Here is a 17,302-nt window from a genome sequence, read left to right as displayed (position 1 = left end):
AAATTCAGCTGTCAGGCACCTAAAGGCATTGCTACATGAAAATTGCAGGCATCTAGGTCACTTGCTGGATCTTATCTCATTCCTTTTGGTAGTCTTGGAGATAATTTCACTATCAGGGAGCCAAATGCTCAGTTGTTTGATGACTACTCAGTTGTTACTCAAGCAGATCACCATTAATTTCCATTAGCTTGCCTGGTGGAGACAGTGAACTGCATCTTGTAGAGCTGAGTGTGTGCTGTGTTAACAAATTGAAACTATTAGCCATGGCAAAGAGGCAATTTCAGAGCTACACAGATCAAATGACTGAATAAATCTACTTTATCCATTCATTTGGATTATATGGGAGCTGCAATGTTTGATGCTTCATTTTCCCATTGAAAACGAGTCAACAAGAAGGGGCTATTTTACCTTAGGCTTCCCTTTAACCAAACCCTTTCCAATAAACTGGACAAAAATAGTAAGAAACAGAAAGTAGCTACAGACTTGTCTGTGTTTACTTTTAAGGTAATCACAAAGTTTTGAAAAGCCCCCACACTACAATCTGAGTGGCCAATGTGATCATACACACTACAGAGAAAACTGAAGATGATTGTTGTTAGACTGGGTAATATAACAGAGATAAGTATACTTTGAAAGAACAGAAAATACAAGAAATATGCTTTAAATGAGAATTGTTTACCTGGGACTCCAATAATATGCAAGCCAAATTATCCAGAAGGTTTTCAGAAAAGGCTGAAACTTCTTATGAAATACAAGACAGTAACGCATTAAAGGAGTTAGAGGAGCTGATTCCTTCCACCTGCCAGGGGCACCTGGGGTGAAGGGCCCTTGGGAGGTTTTCGCTACCTAGGAGGGGAGCTGAGAAAGCTAGCTGAGCACCGGCACCTGACTCCTAGGTGCCTGCAGTTAAATGAATCCCATTTGTATTATACGTAGATCTGGGTATGGTATTTCTGTATCCTCTAATGGCTATTATTAGGAGGTGATTCCTACCACGTATTAGTAGCCAAGAAAATTACTGCTGTTTCAGTATTTAGGAATCCATTCCTAATCCCCTTCCTGGCTGTTGGCCAAGGGGTTTTATGAGGTTTAAAAGCAAGTAAAAGCAAAGAAAATTTCAGCAAGGTACTAACAAAGTATTTCAGGGGATTTGTTGGTAGCCAAAGCTTGAAATACCTACAAAGACTGGATTGCATAATTTCTTTCAAAAGCTTTAGTTTTTACGCTTTTCAAATGTACTCTAGGAAGGTGTAAAACATGAAGTATTTTAGCCCAAAGTGTTAACAGGAGTATTTGAAGGGAGGCGTTCCATGCACTTCTGGAGTTTAGCCTCTACAGGACTCCCTGTACCTTGTTGCACTTCTCTGACATTGGTAAAATCATTGTTTTACGCAGGAATAGTTGTCTGACAATATATATGATCCTATTTTGTAATCTTAGGAATGTGCATCTGGTTTAAGCTGGACATGAAATTATCCCAGGAGGGACCATCTTTGTTTAAAAAAAAAAAGAAAAAGGTGAAGAAAAGAATATTGTAGAATTCATCTTTAAATAGAAATGATAATAATTTACTGCTGCAATAAATAACATACCTATTGCTTTTTGGTGTACTGTGCCCCAGCCACATATTTCCAGCCCTCCCTTGTGCTCATGCTGTGAAGACATGGCCCAGACAGCTACCCCAGCAGAAACTGAGCCCTGGAGTGCATGAGTGACAAGGTTTTCTGCCTCTGCAACTCTCTGAACTTAACTGCAGGCTCTGGTGACACAAGCAGTGGTAAATGGAAGGGGGTAAAAATACTTAGTTCGGAGGAGATGGCGAGTAACAACAGCACATCTGCCCTGATATTGATCAGTTTAAGCTGTTGTGGAATTGAAATTAGGAGAAAATCAACTTTGGTGCTTTTGCGGTGAAAGAAGCAACACCACATGCAATTACACTTGTACTCGAGCCATAATGCAATACATAGAGTGGATTACACTGTGTCTCTGGAAAATGAGTTCATCCTCTTCAATCACTATTCAAAGGATACACTCTTAAAATAATCTCACTGTAACAAAACAGCCGTCATTCACATAAGAATTGTCAGGCTCTCAGCACCCTTCGAAGTATCATAGAATGTTTTGGGTTAGAAGGGACCTGCCATGGGCAGGGGCATCTTTCACTAAAGCAGGTTGCTCTAAGCCCCATCCAACCTGACCTTGACCACTTCCAATGATGGGGCATCCAAAACTTCTGGGCAACCTGTTCCAGGGTCTCACCTCCCTCATCATAAAAAATTTGTTCCTTATATTCAATCTAAATCTACCCTCTTTCAGTTTAAAACCGTTGCTCCTTGTCCTGTCACTACAGGCCCTGGTAAAGAAGCCTTTCTCCATCTTTCTTATAAGCCCTCCTTAAGTGTTCAAAGGCCACAAAAAGGTGTCCCCGGAGCCCTCTCTTCTCCAGGGTGAACAACTCCAACTCTCCCAGCTTTTCTTCATAGCTGTCCTGGTTTCAGCTGGGATAGAGTTAGTTTTCTTCTTAGTAGCTGGTAGAGCGCTGAATTTTGGATTTAGGATGAGAATAATGTTGATAACGCACTGATGTTTTGGTTCTTGCTGAGCAGAGTTTACACTAGTCAAGGACTTTTCAGCTTCTTGTGCTCTGCCAGGTGCACAAGAAGCTGGGAGGGGGCAGAGCTAGGACAGCTGACCCAGCCTGGCCAAAGGGCTATTCTGTACCATATGACATCATGCTCAGTATATAAGCTGGGGGAAGAAGAAGGAAGTGGGGGGACATTGGGCATGATGGTGTTTGTCCTCCCAAATAACCATTATGCGTGATGGAGCCCTGCTTTCCTGGGGATGGCTGAACACCTGCCTGCTGATGGGAAGTAGTGAATGAATTCCTTGCTTTGCTTTGCTTGTGCACGCGGCTTTTGCTTTACCCATTAAACTGTCTTTATCTCAACCCCTGAGTTTTCTCACTTTTACTCTTCCAATTCTCTCCCCCATGCCACCGGGGGGGAGTGAGCAAGTGGCTGGGTGGTGCTTAGTTGCTGGCTGGGGTTAAACCACGACAATAGCAGAGGGGTTTCAGCCCTTTGATCATCTTTGTGGTCCTCCTCTGGACCCCATCTAACAGGACAATGTCTGTCTTGTACTGTGGACCCCAGAGCAGTACTCCATGTGGGGTCTCACAAGAGCAGAGTAGAGGGGGAGAATCACCTCCCTCAACTGCTGGTCACGCTTGTTTTGATGCAGCCCACGATATGACTGGCATATCATATTGTTCATATCACATGCCGAAGGCTTTATTTTTATTTGTTTTTACAATCATCAGATTTGTAATGCTAATGTTAAATACAAAACTTAGATTTCTGAAGTATCACTCAAGATTTTACTAGCTCTGCTTTCAGCAATGGGTAACAAGATAAAACCAGCAATATTAAAAAAAAAACTTACTAAATGCCAGTAAATGTTACCATGTTAAAGTCAAATATTTTCAAGCTATAGAACAAAGGAGCAGAAAGCTGTGTAACAAAGCAGAAGAGTAAAATCTATAGCACAGCATTGCTGTTATTCTAAGAATGCTTGAAAAATGGGATTAAATGAAGCAGCTTTGGCTAGTGGTCTACCATGTGATAGATGAAAGAACCACACTGCAGGAATGTGAGGTTCATCACTGAACATTCCTCACAGCAGAACACTTCCTTGCCATTTCACTACACTGTGAAGCTGTGGTTTAGCATCTCACATAGTAGCACAGTGTAATTTTAGCCTTTTAGGTACAGCTGTGAAAGGTCTTCGAAAGTGCTTGCAATTTTTGGAGGGCTTTGCAGTCGTGCCTGTAAAATGAGCAAGTATGCAATTATCTAATCTTGGTGACACTGCAGCTTGAACACATCCAGACGCTTGGGATGAATACTACCCTGCTGTAGAGCAAAGACTTCAAAGGAGTTGCATACATTTATGTCAGATTATAATCTTTTACATAGCCTGCAAAAATTAAAGCAGGTATTTGGAATGAATCTGTATCTATAATTCTCTTTTTTTCAGAGAAAAAAGTTTTTGCAGTCCTCATCACCTGCAAAATAATCTTTGTGGCGAACATTAATAACGTTAGTATAATTTACAATGAGAATTGTGAGGGGTAGAGCTAAATAAACATTGCTAAATAAACTGAAATATATTACACAGCTTCAGTCAAAACTCTGTGCATTAAGGAAAAAGCCACCTCCATGGTTGCCTTATGACTTTAACTGGACAGGCATCCTGACTGTACTGTACATACAGCCTAGGTCTTATGTACAGTACATGACAGTCAATGCATTTAAAAATAGTCTAGCAAGTATTTGAGTTCAGTAGAACAAGAATATAATAACAAGGGAGATCTGCATGAACTTTGGAAGCACACATGAAGAGTTAGGGAAAAGCAAGAAAAACTCCAGGATACAGGTTGAATGTAAGGGCATTTCTTTTTCCAATTCCCAGATTCTTTCTGTATCATATTGGGAGAATCTTCATCTAATTGGATGAATGCAACCTCATACGCGACATTCTTCCCTCTTGGATCAATACTTTTTTGGATCAATACCTTTTTGTTGCCATATATTCAGATTTTTGTTAACATTTTTATTTCGGCTGCAGCATAAACTGGAAAGAAATAGTTATTTAATATTTATTTGTGCCCAGTTCCCTCTCAGTTTTCCATTTGATCCTTCCCCAGGCAAACTCCCACTGGTCCTTTTTTTGTAACCATACATTCCTATATATTATTTGAAGCAAGTGAATATTTTATGGGGTGGGCAAAAAAACAAGAAAAATATTATACTTTCTTATTATGTCACTGTTTTTCTATAAATCATATAAAGTGTGAAAAATCCTGTGAGTGGATTGTTATAAAGCAAATGCACATGACACGCATTTCAAGCATTTTGTTCCCATTTGGCAGCAGAATAGCCAGCCTACAGCTGGATGTAGGTTTCATTTCTGCCCTGACAAAAATGAGTCTGTGTTGAAACGCTAATACTTTTTTCTTGAGTCTGGTTCTAATTTTATAGCAGCTCTGCTAATAATGAATAGAAATCCTGATTATGACTTGAAGTCAGAATATCTCACTGTTGATCTGGAACGGTTGTATCTAACAGGGTATTTTAAATGCCCTAATAGAGAGAGAGACAAGCTTTGGGGCATGCAGGCCCTCTTGTGACAGTCTCTGAAGAAGGCTTTGTGTGGCTGAGGTCTTGGCTAACTTTTACAGATACACCAGCTGGTCCACTTAAAGAGTTAATACCTCTGCTGGTAAATCTTGCTTTACCTATGCTCTTAAACTATTATATCTACTGCAACAGTGATATTTTTGTTACCACACCTACACTACAATAAATAGAAAGGTGACCCGAAGCTGTCATCGCATTTTAGACTACTTTTACAACTGATGTAATGACGAACGAAGATATGATGTAATGAATGATGCAGATATAAGGAAACATGGGTAAATCAGTAAAAAGAAGATTATCTCCATCAGTTATTACAGATTAATTAAATATCACAGCTGTAGTGCTTAGATACTGTGTTGTTCCTGTCAGGAATTACAGTACCATTACTGTAAAGGGTTAGATTGAACAAAACAGCCTAAATTTCCAGTTTCAATTAGGGCAAAATCCACACATTGCTCACTGTGGCATTACACATTCATGACAGAAGTTCAACAGGGCAATTTACATATGGTAAATTGCTATGAACTGACATTTTACCAAGGGGTAGCTATTAGCCACTTAAATTAAAATTCTGTGGAAGACCTGCAGACTAGCATACATGAAGAAATTTACTTTCAGTGATAACTAGGCAGGTGAGGTTCATAGTGGACACACACATGCTTAGGTTAGAATAAAGAGGGGAATGGGTGTTTGGATTAGCAAGGAATACAGATGAGGGAATGGGAATCACCTGAACAGTGAGACAAGCCATTACTGGTGTAACTCACTCACATATTTGTAGAAAATTTTATTAAAAGCCTTGGTTCTTTGTCCCAAACATCCTTCCAGGTTTGCAGTCTGGAGTCCAGGGTTCGTCCAGGTGTCCCAGAGGGACAGCTGGGTCCAGGTGAGACACAAGGTTTTTGCAAGAAAACAAGCCCAGGAGATGGCTAAATCAGATGGTGGCTGAAACATGTGCACATGCCTTGTGAATTGAAAGGTTTGTCATTACTTGCTACCAACATTAGCTCTGACCTTTCAGGGAAATCAGCTGCCAGCCCCCATGCCATGCAAACAGCAGCTCTGGTGACCTTTTCCTCCACTTATAAATATTAATAAGCAGAAGAATTATTATAACCATTTGTGGGGTTCAGAGTCTCAGCAAAGACCTCGCACAGATCCTAAATGCATGTGACTATCAATGGCCAACCGCCCATCACAGAAGTTTTATTGGCACCCAAGTGTTCAGATCCATGGAAGAAGGCTTTATTTTCTGGCAGATCAGAGGTGGATATAATGTTTCAAAAAAAAAAAGAAAAACCATGAAGCAGGATGAACCCAGTACAACAAAGAAGCAAGACCTTTCACCACAGCCTTGCCAGCTAGGAAGAGCAGAGCACAGGGTTTGGATGGGGAGGTCTTTGACTGTGTCTTTTTGCTAAGAGGAGCTACTATGAATAAGTTCTTGAGGAGTTAGTGAAGCTCTGCTTGTATTAAGCTGCATTTACTGAAGATCTCTTCCTATCCTACAACCTGAGGACAACAATGAGAATTTGGGCTGTCTCTCACAGATTACAGACTGACACTTTGCTCTTGCTGCCCACTATGCTGGGGGTAATCTCAGTACTGGATCCTCCAAAGTGCCAAGGTTCTCACTGCCTTCAGCAGAAGCTGCAACACAGACACAAAGCAGCAGAACTGCCCTTCTGTGAGCCCTGGGTTTTACTTCTTCCATTACACGTGAAGTGGAGCTCTGAGACAGCCCTGGGAAGCTAACCTATACACCTTGAAAAGGAAAATGGCATAGCTTGGGAATTATTTGTTGTCACCCACGTTGGCTCCTCTGAACCTGTTAAATGCAATACAGATCTTTTTATTGGCCTCTTGGCATTGTCACTGTCCCACTTGCTATTATTGTGATTATTTCAAATTCATTTATCTGATTTTGCTCTCCTTTCATGCGCTATTTTGTACACGAGATTCTAGTCAGACAAATAATGCGTAGCCTTATTTTGTGCTGGACCGGGCACTGGTGAGGAGCAGGGCCTGCTCTGAAGCATCTTGTTAGCCAGGGCCAGTGAAACACGCTTGTGAGTAAAGCATCATGTGGTCTGGCTCCCACCTGCTCCATTGTTAGGACTGAAAGCCTCTGGGGCCATTGCAATTCTCAAGCAAGTCTGTCAAAGCCCATTTATGATCACTTATAACATAATGTATTTCTCAAGGCTGCCAAAACTAACTCTGAATACTTCCTTATGCCAAGGTTTGCTTTTGGTAAGATCTTGATATACACTGGCTAAAGCCTGTCTTTAGCAGGGTTTTATTTCGCTGGGGCTGCTGAACTGAGTTTCTGGCTCTGTTACCCAAGGAATTCAGAACCAACCCCAAAATGACAGCTGAAGTCACTAATGAGGACAAGCCTCCAAGTTTTGAGTCAGCTGAAAATACAGAGCCAGTTTTGCTTTTCTGAGCACAGCCCAGACCCATGCAGGTGCTATGAGGCTGTTCTTCAGTTTAGCCTATAGAGCTAAAACTTGGACATTTATGTAACAGCTAGGCTTAGGGTTGCCCTAGATCTTCCTACCAAATCCAGCTGCAGAGACATAGTATAATCTGGACCACAAATGACAAAGTTAAACAGGAAAAGAAATGCCTCCAGTATAGCAGCCTATTTGTAAAGCTTTTCAAAATAAAAACCTGGAAGTAGTCTGTAATTCTCAGCAAGATTTTTCCTGTTACACCATATGTTGCCAACTTTAGTATTTATTTCACTGGCAATGAGTAAAAAGACCTGAAATTCTAGTCTCTCTGTGCTGTTAATAACTTCAAATATCCATTCATGATCAAAAGCTTCATGTGGAAAAATAATAGATGGTCTCTTCCATAAATTACGTTGCCAGACAAAGTGCCTTCATATGGAAAGTACTTTATATAGCAGATAGAGGACAAAAGGGAAGCCTATTTGGTTGAGCACTGAGATTCAGAAAAGATTTCTAATGGCTTTGGAAAGAAGTCAGCATAGTCTATTCAACAGCAGCTAGCGCTGACCTTGCTTGACATCCTGACTGTCTCGCTGAATCCAAGCGTGTGTGCATGCGTCTGTGTGTGTGTGTGTGTGTGTGTGTGTATGTGTGTAAGCTTCTGCAGAGCTGTATAAAATCTCAAGATGTAGGGAATTTATCACAGCCTAGCTCTTATGGGATCTGTAGAGGTTGTGTCTTGAGGCTTTTTGCCCTTCTTCTGGTGTTGATTTGGCCTTCTGGTCTGCAAAGAGTTCAGGCTTTTATTTGCTTATAAGCAACTTGTAGCTTTTGCCTAAAGCTTGCCAAGTATTCATCCTGATGAACCACTTGACCTTTCTATGAAGTATGTTTTTCAGGCACCACCAAATTGAAAAGCACCTACAGAATATTTTTCTCAAACAATCTAAATATTTCTAATTATGGCTGCATTTTGAATCCTCTGCACTGTACTTAGCTGCCTTCACCAAGGCAGTGAGAAGCCCAGCTCCGGTTTCTTGGAGTAAGATCTAGTTTTGCATATCATATAGTTCACACATTGCACATACAGAAGCAAAAATGCAATGTAAAAGCCATGTATTTTATTTGTGGCCCGCAAACAGCATCTGGATGTTTTTTTCTTTATTAAGAGAAAAGTATCCTTCATATTTTAATTGTTGGGTTTTTTTATTAACTCATTTGACATCAGTACATGCAAGATAATACCACTTTCGAAGCCTCATTCATTGATCCCATTTGAGCAGGTTTTTCACAGAACTACAAGGAAAAGAAAAAGCAATGCTTTAGCAAAGGAAGACATCACCGAAAAGTGATAAATGAGCTCACGAGCAGGATTGGCACTGGAAAATAAAGTTGTATGTTTGCATAGCTCTGTAGGCTGGATCTTACAGTGAATGGGTAGTCTTGTTTGGGGTGGAAGGAATGGAGGGGTCTACAAAAGCAACCTTTTTGTAGAATGAGTCCTGCCAAATAAGCTGGTATTTGAGCTGTGGAAAAACATTTTGACTATTCCTATTTAAGAGTACAGCTCACAGCAAATACGCGAGTAGCAGAACTTGCTTTTCCATGGCTGTATGTCCTAAAACCTCTTCTTCCAGACCTTGTAGTCATAGTTTCCTTCCCTATATTTAGCACTTTCCCACTATCCTTTATCTCCTTTTCCAGCTGCATTTTTTTCCAGAAGATACTATTCCCACCTTCTTTAAAAATATTCATAATGCAGTCCCATACTGACAGCACAGAGCTCCACAGCATATGAGAATGGAAAATCTGGTACAACACTAATTTAGCTTACTGTCAGTGAATATTGTGCTAATTGCTTTCCATATTGATTCGGTAGAACACTCATGTGGAATTTATCTCAAAAGTTTACAGCATATCTAGCTGGCTGAATTATGTCTGCAAAATCCCAGCCCTTTGCTATAGAATTAGGCTAGGCTTATTGAGCTCTGGTTATACATTTCTACTCCAGGGATCACATCATGCCTAAATCATTCAACTTTACTCCCCCTCTTAATGTATGGAGTCAATATTCCAGGTTCAGTTGCAATCAATGAAGAATCCCACAAACCTTTTGAAAATGGTTAAAAAGAAACAGCAAAAACACCAATAGCAAAAAAAAAAAAAAAATCCCAAGCAAATGAACAATTCCCAAAACCTTACTTTGGAAAGTGAGTTCTGAAAGAACCACTAGAAAAAAGATTAAATGCATTCACATTGTACACTTCTAACAACTGCTATGCAAGGAACGACTAAGTCCACGCATCCTTCTTACACAGTCTAGTTTAGGTACAACTCCTTCAGAAATGCCCCTCTCAGCAGGCTGCATTCAAATACCTGCTGTATTGCCATCATCAACATGCAATTACACATTGCAATATAGACAGAACAGCTGCTGGACATGGGAATGGTACATGTTGCTGAATACCTTTATGTATTTTTTAATTTACCACAACTGGTATAAAATAGCAACCTTTCACTTTTGGTGATTCCTGGCCAGTCCTGAATGCCTGATGCCACTTTTACTCCACTTTCACTCCACTTTTACTCCAATGTCATCATAATACGGGCAGTGCTGAAAGACAGTTGGGCAAATTTACGGATTTGCTGTTTTGGAGCGTTTTAACCATGACAACCATTACTTCATCGATCTGCTGTGACCATGCTGATAGTAATGGGAGAGTATCCGAAAAATGATGCTGCTCCTATGATGCAACAACAGTTGCTCCTTGAATTTTTAAGTAGAACTCTTGCCCAGCCATTCATCTATATTGAGTAATTCTACTAGATTAGCTTGCTTATTTGACATTTGAGTTAAAATAATTGTCCAAAAGCAAATAATGAACTAATTTTCTGACTAGCATAATACGGTTTAATACCATTTCCTTCTTGTGTGATCTGATCTATGTCCAGTAAAACCATCTTTTAGTGCAGCACTGCCAATGCCACTCTAGCTAATGGACAGATCTCGAATCTTGCTCTTTTCTCAGTGTACTTTGCCCAGCGGAAAACAGATGTTGGCTTAAAAGTTTTGACACCTATGACTGGATCGTTAACTTGGTTTTTGATCATTAGCAGCACAAATCTGGCTTTATTTTAATGAATTCTGCCAAGAAAAGTAGAAGATACATGGGAAAAAAATCTGTACATGAAATGAACTACAAACATTACCTTTGACATTAAAGGCAGCACAAGACACCTTAAGACAACACACTTCTTCCATTAATATTGTTCATTGTAATAGTACAGATTTTAGGGGGTTGGTATTTGGCAAAAATTACAAGGAAAAGGACAGATTGCCCACAAACCCAGCTAATGACAGCTATAAAAATCAAGTGCCTATGGCATATATAGATTAGGTCATTACCTTCCATTCAGGGCAATAAGCACAGTATCATTGCATAAGAGAAGGCCATCACAGTGAAAAGATTTGACAGAGCCCTTTTATTTATTTCACGTCACAGCAAAAAAAAGACTCAATGAGTACTAGAAAAACTCTGCTGGAGGTATTTGAGTTTGTTTTCCACCAATATAACTTCCAGGTAGTGAGAATGCACATTGTTCTCCCTTGTGCTGTACTCAGGCCTTGTTTGCAGGAAACACTCTCCCTTTGTCTCATTGGATTTTACCTGAGCAAAGTTACTTTCCCTTCAAGCTACACTCCCTCCTTGACCACAAAACAGAGCAGAAATACTGCTGAAAATGTCTGCAGGACATTTTTTCAATACCACAAGGGAGAGTCTACACTCACACTCTATGCTTTGAACATGATTCAATACATCTCCTTGACATGCACTACACTCAATCCCTGTTTAGCACAGCATCTAAGTGCAAGCCTAGCTTTAAATACCATTTTTCAATGCTATTTAACTGATTTGCTGAAATGAGGCTCTGGTGTCCAACAGCTGAACTCATTCAGATGATCAGTGAGCTTATTTGTTGGAGGTTGTGCTGTTGACCATGGAAGCAGCAGTACGGGTGTGTTTGACGGACTCTGTTTAACAGGATGCACTGCAGAATGAGACCCCTTCCAGCTAGGAACTTTGGTGATTTCACTGGGCAAATGCCAAGAAGACTTCAGGCAGATAGCAATACCTTGAGTCTTACATTTGATCAGTAATGGTGTAACTTTTTGCAGAAGGAGCAGAGATGACAGTCCAGTTTCCTTCAGTTTTATCAAGTCCCAGCAAAACTGCCCAGTCTATTTCTACCTTGGTGAAGTAAGGTGAAATTTGTATGCCATGAGACCATATGCACAATTTTTGAGGAACTATCTTAGGTGACTGAATGTGTAACTAGAATAAAAATGCACTGTTTAAAAAAAAATCTCCAAAAGTTCACTTATGATCTGGTGGGGCCTAGTGCATGGTCTGCAACCCAGAATTACCGTGTACTAGAGCTCATGGTTATATACCAAAATAGGTCTGGGCAGAAGATGAAAAAATTTCACATTTCTGTCATATACCTGAGAAGCCCTTCAGTTGGTTCCTCATCCAGAATGAGGTTCTGTCCTGCCAGGTACTGAGGAACCAGACAAGGTGCCCAAGAGACAGGCAGTCTTGCACAAGCTAGATTTTAGGATATCTTTTGTTAATCAATGTTAATCAATGTTAATCAATGTAATATTTTGCTTCCCAGCTGAAGCAGCTTCTAGCTGATGGAGAAGGAGGGGAGGAATGAGATGAATTTTTTTCAGGAACCAAATGCTCATTGTTCTTTACTAGTAACTACATAACAAGGTAACTATCAGGTTTTACTGGATTTTCAAGTCAATGGGTATGTATAGAACATGCAACTACCAAAGAATAAAATTATCAATGAAATATATAATTGCACGTATAAATATGACACAAATAGCTACTGCAGTGGCTCAAACTTGCAATCTGTCTTCAGGCAATATTTCTTCAGAGACCAGTGAGCCACATCTGCTCCCTTTTCTAATATAAATCGGGATTAGCTCTATTAAATGCAATGAACCTTTTCCACAGTTCCTTTGGTAGAAATGAGGGGTGAAATTTGAGCACTCTGGAAAACTGCAGGGTATGTCCCTATTGGACTTTTCATTGAATCAGATAAAAAGCATGTGTCGCTTCATCTAGAACAAGCTCTGTAAGCTTCACAACAAATCAAAATATCCCCAAGTTGAGGTAAAAAACAGAATTTCCTGTGTTTCACTTTATGCTTATTGTCTTACTGGGCACCACTGAGAAGAGCCTGGCTCCATCTTCTTTACTCTGTCCATCAGGTATTTACACACACTGAAAAAATCCCCTCAGGCCTTCTCTTCTCCAGGCTGAACTGTTCCAGCTTTCTCACCCTCTCCTCAAATGAGAGATGCTCCAGTCTTTTAATCATCTTCACGGCCCTCCACTGGACTTGCTCCAGCACATCCATGTCAATGGAGTTGTAGGGTTTTGGTTTTTTTTCCCTCTACAAACATCTGATGGGGTGAGGTTGAACTACACATCCGTAAAGACACCTCTATCACCTTTGTACTCGACACTGCTTGGCAGTGCATTCTGTCTGACAAACTGCAAAAGTCAAGAGAGGATTTTCACACATAAATGAGAATCCTTGGCAAGAGCTGCTTTTGCTTAATCAGAAAGATTGGGTTAAAGCCAAATAACAATACACCAGACTTCCACAGGGAAATTGAGGTGCATAAGTCATGGAAGATGATGATAGGAAGACAGATGCTTGGAGCTCTTGACACTAGGTCCCAGTCACTGCCAGGGCTTCTGGTAAGGGATACTGAACCAACTCCTTATGCTGACGACTCAGCTAAAAAGATGCAACACAGATTGGTACCAGACACCCCCAATGTTCCTGTCTTCAGGAGGAATATACAGCATTAACCTGGTTTACTATGGTCATATTTCAGGAGATGTAGGCGGAGTATACAGGGCTGCTGTTTCCTGTGTTAGCTTACTGAAGCGACTAACCAGGCCCCAGTCCACCAGGCCCCACATTATGAGTGCTATCCCTTTCTATCTATGCAGCCATAGACCTTCTGGGGGCGGCAGCAGCAGATCAGTAGCTGAAGGCCATCTACACCCTGAACAGTTAGACAGGCTCCATCACATGAAGGTGCTGTGGTTTCCCATGACATCTGATGTGCCCTACCCGAGGTAATGGATGTGTACATTGCATGCTGTTCACCGCTATTACTGAATGGGACACTTCCCTGCTTAAATTCTTTGCTCTCCAAGGGATCAAAGGTGGGTTGACAGTGGTCACTTGTCTGTGTACCAGGGTGGTAGACCTTCAGTACTATTCTGCAGGACATTTAATTAAAGAGGAAGACACTTAGTTCAGCTGAGATCATTACACTCTGAACTTCCAGGCATTGCAATACAACTTGGCCCTAGGAGATGACAAAAATGACTGTGTGAAATCTTTTAGATATATGTCCATCATGAAAATATCCAGTTCTTACAGATTTAAATAAATGCTAAGCACAAAAATGTGAAACAAGATTTGGAGACAGTTAAAGGCTTCCATTAAAGACTAGCTTTTAAATTTTTGTCTTGTAACTGTACTGTAACTTACTTATTCCTGCATAACCAAGGCTTATTTTTTCAGTCAGGTAGTTATGATTGCATATAATATTAGTCTAGATGTGATCAAGCAGTCCTGCATTATACCCTTGAGTAAAGCCAGAGTGAACAAGACATTTCGTGAATAGACTAGTTTAAATGTCTGTGTTGATCCAACCAAACACTTACTGAATGCTTCAGTTAAATGTTACTAGTTTTATTTGGACTTTATATCCATTTAGCATAATTCCTCTCAAATTAATGACATTAAAGGTATGAGACTGGTGCTCAGATTGTGTATGAACTGGTGTTACCTTGTGGCATATTTGCTATGTTTGCACACTGCTGTACTGGTCAGCTCTAATTCCTGTAGTCCTGCACCGCCTACGGTTACGAGACCTGACTTTTGCAGTATTTCCAGATAAATAATTGATTCTAAAGGTATCATTTTCCAATCAGCAATCTCATTGTATTTTGATATCTTAGTAACATAATAGACTATTAAACACAGTAAATTAGTAACAGGTTAGTAGTAGATGCTAATCTCTATTAGCCTTACCTATTTTAAGATGCATATTTGATCAGTCTTTTCCTTTCTGTTGTGAATATAGTTACTTAAAGGGTCTGGTTTTGTATCTTTCTACAAGGTGCATCTTATTTTAATTTCTTTCTATAGCTATTGATCAGAAAGCCATCAAATTCTCTGCTCTGGTGAGATAGTTAAGGAGTTAGCAGCAGATACACAAAAGTGACTAAAAAACCATTTGCCTATTAAAGGACCTTGAAATTTTTCTAGGGAACTTTTGGTTGGATGTGTTGAAAATCTATGATGTATATTTAGTGCTCTAATTTTAAGTCTCATTACACTGCATTTGCACTTCAGCTTTTATTTTCAAAGTGAAGACAATGAAGTGATGATATTATTTTGGAGCTGCGCTGGATGCTGGATACTCAGCAATGCAGAGCTCCTTCTTAGCAGAACTCCCCAGTGCTACATGTTTATTAAACGGTGAGTCCCTTTTCAAACAGTTGCGGTGACAGCTCTTTGGAAAAAATGCTTATTCGGTAGGACTCATTTTTTGGAAGAGCAGGACTGTGATCTTTCAGGCAGCAAGTCTGTATCTTTCTGTTTGAACAGGAGTTATCAACAGTTGCAAGGTAAGTGGTACTGTCAGTACTGCATACAATAGGGTCTCACTGGGAGGTCTTGTGCCAGGATAGACGTCAGTGGTTCAAGCAGACGTTTATAGCTAAATAAATATCTCATATGACATTTTAATTATATAAGTAACAGTTTGGGGTGAGATTGTTTGGCAACTTCATTTTTAACATCAGGTTCTTCAAGCTGATCTCAGTACGGGATTTTGAACATTGCACGGCAGCATTCATAATAGATGTACAATACCGCTGGCTGCTGAACTTCTGACTCTAAATTTGTGAAGGTGGAATAAAGACTGAAACATGTAAAATACCTGAAATACAGACAATTTTCTATATTGTTCTATTTATTTCCATATGAATCAACGTATGCACATAATTAAACTGATTTCTAGCTGAAAAATATTTTGAAGTAGATAGATTGATTTCTGAGTGCTGTTTCAGGAGTTAATTCCAGGTCGCAATCATTAATAATATTACATACTGCTGATTAAATAGGAAGAAACATCTGGCCCATAAATTGTAAATGAAATGTAACAACAGTTTAATTATTATCAATTTTGAAGTTGTAAGAAATATTTTCTGATTTAACTTTGGCCTTACTTTGGGCCAATGGTGCCATTCTAACAAAGTCAACATTTGGTATTGATTTCGCTGAAAAGAAGTTTGGAGCACAGAGAGAGAAAGAATGCTGCTGCAAAGAGATGGGCAAGCTTCTGCAGTGAGCAAAGCTGACAAAAAGACAAACGCTTTTACTCATCACGGACTGATTTCTTACTAAAACATCCTCCCTGATAATTGCAATTCCGAGCTGGGGCACACAACTCTGTCCACACAAACAACCATGCCTTTCTTGAATCAAATTTAATAATGAGGGCTTGGGAGAAAGCTAACTACCCTGTTTAATTAAAAGTCTTATAGACTTCAACAAAACCTCCGTACAGACTTGTTACCACCTCACTCTGCCAGAAGTCTGTTTTCCCCCTCCAAATTCCTTCCAGAAGTTGCACAAGCTGAAGTTTCAACAAAGCCCAACAGAGCCTCCAAACCCAAAACAGAGTTTAGTTCCCGCAGATTGCTAAAATCATGGGATTAGCTGTCTCCACGGATGCAAGTTTTGCATACAGTCAGCTGAGTCTATGTGAAACCTTGTAAATCTTGAAATTTTGTTTCAGAAGCTAAATTTGTGTATTGGCAGCTTGCCCAAGTTTGCTGTCAGACATGGAAAATAACTTTTTTTTATTCTGAAGAGACAGGATGAAAAACCCTGCGGATTGTGACAGTGTAATATCAAAAAGAACAGTTATGATTTCTAATACCACCACAGAAGATAAGCTGTTTCTTTTTGCTTTCCTGGATACAAATTAAGGACTTATTTTCACTTTACTATCTATTGCTTGAACAGGACGTTGCACCTTACTTCAAGATAAGTTAGTAAAAAATAACGAAAAAACTTCCCAACCAGCCTTAAGACTGAAAAAAAAATTCTAAACCGAGAATGAGGTAGTACTGTGAAAATTAATGCAATTCTCTATTGATACAGTTCCATCAGATAATAACACTAAACACACTCTATAAGTACCGGTAGCTAAAGTAAATTCATCTGAGCTTATATAACTGCTTTCTAAATTTGTCTGTACAGACTGTTATTTCTGCCTTCAGGCTTGTTTTTTAATGAAACTATGCAAAATTCTTACTTTCCCTTGAAAATAAAAGGATTATTTTCATATTTGAAGTAATCCCAACAACAACTGCATTTTTAAAAAAACAGCCTGGCAAAGATGGTCAGACAGAGACATATATCTTGCTTATGTACAGCAGCCTGCCTGGAGATTCTGGTCACTAAAATCATTTGAGGAATGAGGTCATTGGAATTACCATCATTATAACACTATTTAGGGACTTC

The 17,302-nt window shown here is 39.7% G+C and overlaps 1 protein-coding gene across 3 annotated transcripts in view; it reads right to left on the bottom strand.

Annotated features, from left to right (window-relative positions):
• CALCR (calcitonin receptor) overlaps window positions 1-17,302 on the bottom strand; it is a 176,203-nt gene that overhangs the window by 87,028 nt on the left and 71,873 nt on the right. The window lies entirely within an intron of this gene.

Source organism: Nipponia nippon, unplaced genomic scaffold (assembly GCF_047370975.1).
Source record: "Nipponia nippon isolate SJK-2023a ecotype South Korea unplaced genomic scaffold, ASM4737097v1 scaffold_1, whole genome shotgun sequence".
NCBI lineage: Eukaryota > Metazoa > Chordata > Aves > Pelecaniformes > Threskiornithidae > Nipponia > Nipponia nippon.
This window is presented reverse-complemented; position numbering and strand designations above follow the sequence as displayed.